At 31.8% G+C, this 4,112-nt stretch overlaps 1 non-coding gene across 1 annotated transcript; it reads right to left on the minus strand.

The window, feature by feature from the left end:
- Positions 1-682: 682 nt before the first annotated feature.
- TRNAE-UUC (transfer RNA glutamic acid (anticodon UUC)) lies at positions 683-754 on the minus strand. Its single transcript has one exon. It is a non-coding gene; the product is annotated as a tRNA-Glu (tRNA).
- Positions 755-4,112: the final 3,358 nt, after the last annotated feature.

The raw sequence follows: 4,112 nt of genomic DNA on the forward strand, positions 1-4,112 counted from the left end.
TAATGTCCATCATCTCATACAGATTTAAAAAGATAAAAAATGCTTTTTCCTTGTGATGAGAATTTTTATTATTTACTTTATCAAAAACTTTCAAATATACCATATAGCAAAGTTAACTATGGTCATCATGTTGTACATTACATCCCCAATACTTATTTATCTTATGACTGAAAGTTTGTACTTCTTATTCTTTTGACCATCTTTATCTAATTCCCTCATTCTCCACCTCCATCTCCGGTAACCAAATGTCTGATTACTTCTTCTATGAGTTTGGTGGGGTTTTTTTTTTGGGGGGGGAGGGTGTTTGTTTTTAAGATTTTACATTTAAGTAAGATCATACAGTATTTGTCTTTCTCTGTGTGACATATTTCATTTAGCATAATGTCCTCAAGATTCATCCATGTTGGCACAAATGGCAGAATTTCCTTCTTTTTATGACTAAGTAGGATTCCACTATATATATATATCATGTTTCCTTTATTCGTACATCTGTTGATGGACACTTAAGTTGTTTCCATATCTTGGCTATTGGAAATAATACTGCAATGAACATGGGAGTGTAGATATTTCTTGGATAGTCATTTGGTTTCCTTCAGATATATATCCAAAAGTTGAACCACTGGATCATATGGTAGCTCTATTTATAATTATTTTTTTGGCCATGCAGCTTGTAGGATCTTACTTCCCTGACCAGGGATCGAACCTGGGCCTGGGCAGTGAAAGTGCCAAGTCCTAACCACTGGACCACCAAGGAATTTTTTATAATTTTTTGAGGAACTTCCATGCTGTTTTCCATGTGTCTATACCAATTTAGAATCCCAGTAACAGTGCACAAGGATTCCCTTGTCTCCACATTCTCACCAGCATTTGTTATCTCTTGTCGTTTTGATGATAGCCATTCTAACAGCTGTGAGGTGATATCTCATTATGGTTTCAAGTTGTATTTCCCTAATGATCAGGGATACTGAGAACCTTTTCATGTAACTCTTTTCTATTTGTGTATCGTCTTTGGAAAAAGTCTATTCAGGTCCTTTCACCATTTTTAATTGGATTATTCTGTTTTTCGCTATTCAGTTATATGATTTCTGTATATGTTTTGGATGGTCATCCCTTATCATGTATATGATTTGCAAATATTCTTTCATTTTGCAGTTTGCCTTTTCATTTTGTTAAGGGTTTTTGATGCTGTGCAGAAGCTTTTTAGTTTGATATAGTCTCATGTGATTCTATTTAATTTTGTTGCTTTTGCTCTACACACGAAATCCAAAAAATCTTTGCCAAGACACATATCAAGGGGCATTTTTCCTATTTTTTTTTCTAAGAATTTTCTGGTTTCACATCTTACATTTAAGTCTTTAATCCATTTCAATTTAATTTTTGTGACTGATATAAGGATCTAGTTTCATACTTCTAATGTGAATATAGAATTATCTCAGCACCATTTATTGAGACTATATTTTCCCCATTGACTATTCTTGGATCCCTTGCCAAATATTAGGTTACCATATATGCATTGTTTTATTTTTGGACTCTGGATTCTGTTACATTGTTCTATGTGTCTGTTTTTATGTCAGTACTATACTGTTTTTATTACTATAGCTTTATAATATAGCGTGAGATAAGGAAGTGTGTTGCCTCCTACTTTATTCTTTCTTTGGATTTCCTTGGCTATTTGAGGCCCTTTGTAGTTCTATATAAATTTTAGGGTTATTTTTTTTTTACTTCTGTAGAAAGTGCCATTGGAACCTTGATAGGGATGCATTGAATAGATTGCTTGGGTAGTGTGGACATTTAACAATATTAATTTTCCAACTTATGAACACAGGGTGCCTTTCATTTATTTGTGTCCTTTTCCTTTCTTTCACCAAAGTTTTGTAATTAGCAGTGCAGAGATCTTTCACCTCCTTAGTTAAATTTATTCCTATTTATTTTATTTTATTTGATGCTATTGTAAATTAGATCATTTTCTTTATTCCTTTTTCACATAATTTCTTGTTAGTGTATAGAAGCAATACTGATTTTTTATGTTAATATTGTATCCTGCAACTATATTGAATTTGTGGATTAGATCAGTTTTTGGTGAAGTCTTTAGGATTTTCTATATATAAAATCGTGTCATCAGCAAATAGAGAAAATTTTACTTCTTCCTTTCCAATTCTGATACCTTTTATTTCTTTTTCTTGCCTGATTGCTCTAGCTAAGATTACCAGTAATATATTGAATAGGAGTAGTGAGAATGGACCCCCTTGTCTTGTTCCCAATCTTAAAGGGAAAAGCTTTCAAATTTTCACCAATGAGTATTGTTAGCTGTGGGCTTGGCTAATAAGACCTTTATTGTGTTGAAATACATTCCTTCTGTATTTAATTTGTTAAGAGATTTTATGATGAAAGTGTGCTCAATTTTCTTAAATTCATTTTCTGCATCTACTGAGATGATCATATGATTTTTAATTCATTAAATTAATGCAATGTATCACATTTACTTATATGCATATGTTGAACCATCTGGGATAAATCTCACTTGATAATGGTGAATGGTACTTTTACCATTTCAATGGTGAAATGGGTTTGCTAGTATTTTATTGAGAAAATTTCCATCTATATTCATCAAGAATATTGCTCTGTAGTTTTCTTTTCTTGTAGTGTCCTTTTCCAGTTTTGATATCAGGGTAATGCTAGCCTTGTAAAGTGTGTTTGGGAGTGTTCCCTCCACTTCTATTTTTTGGAAGTGTTTGAGAAGGATTGCAGATAAATTTCTTCAAATATTGGGTAAAATTCACTAGTGAAGACTTCTGGTCCTGTGTTTTTCTGCACTGTGAGAGTTTTGATTATTGATTCTATCTCCTTACTAGTAATTTATCTGTATTTTCTATTTTTCTTGATTCAGGCTTGGTACATTGTATGTTTCTAAGAATTTTTCCATTTCTTCTAAGTTTTCCACTCTGTTGGCATATAATCATTCATAGTAGCCTCTTATGATCTTTTGTATTTCTGTGGTATCAGTTGTAATATCTCTTCTTTAATTTATTTTTTCCATTGGGATCATGTTCCCTTTTCCTTGGTTAGTCTAGCTAAAGTCTGTACATTTTGTTTATGTTTACAAAACACTAATTCTTACTTTTATTAAAAAGTCTTTTCTATATTCTCCTGTTCTCTATATCATTCATTTATTCTCTAGTCTTTATTATTTTATTTCTTTTGCTAACTGTGGGCTTATTTTTTTCTTCTTTTTCTAGTTCCTTGTGGTGAAGAGTTAGGTTCTTTATTCAACATATTTCCTGTTTCTTAAGGTAAGCTTTTTTTAAAATTTAAGTATAGTCAATTGTGCAATATTATATGTTACATATGGCTAATATAGTGATTTGCAAATTTTAACAATTATGCTCCATATATAGTTATTTATGAATATTCGATATATTCTCCATGCTGTACAATATATCCTTGTAACTTATTTTATACCTAAAAGTTTGTACCTCTTACTCCCCTCCTCCTTGTCTCGTCCCACTGGTAACCACTAGTTTGTTCTCTATATTTGTGAGTTGGCTATTTTTTTGTCATATTCACTAGCTTATTGTGTTTCTTAGATTCCATATATCAGTGATATTATACAGCATTTGGCTTTCTGTTTCTTGCCTACCTCACTTAGCATAATGTTCTCTAATTTCATTGACGTTGCTGCAAATGGTAAAATTTCATTCTTTTTTATAGCTGAGTAGTATTCCATTGTATACACATGTGACAACTTCTTTAACCATTCATCTGTCAAAGGACACTTAGGTTTCTTCTATATATTGGCAATTTTAAATAATGTGGCAACGAGCATTAGGGTGCACATATGTTTTTGAATTACTTTTTTGTTTTTTCTTTCAGATATATACCGAGGAGTGGAATTATTATGTCATATGGTAGTTATATTTTTAGTTTTTTGAGAAACCTCCATACTGTTTTCCAAAGTGGCTAAACCAATTTACATTCCCACCAATAGTGTACAGTGTTCCCTTTTTTTCCACATCCTTGCCAACATTTATTATTTGTGTTCTTTTTGATGACAGACATTCTGACAGGTGTGAAGTGACATCTTATTGTGGTTTTAATTTGCATTTCCTGATGAT

The sequence above is a fragment of the Globicephala melas genome, chromosome X (genome assembly GCF_963455315.2).
Source record: "Globicephala melas chromosome X, mGloMel1.2, whole genome shotgun sequence".
NCBI classification, from domain to species: Eukaryota; Metazoa; Chordata; class Mammalia; order Artiodactyla; family Delphinidae; genus Globicephala; species Globicephala melas.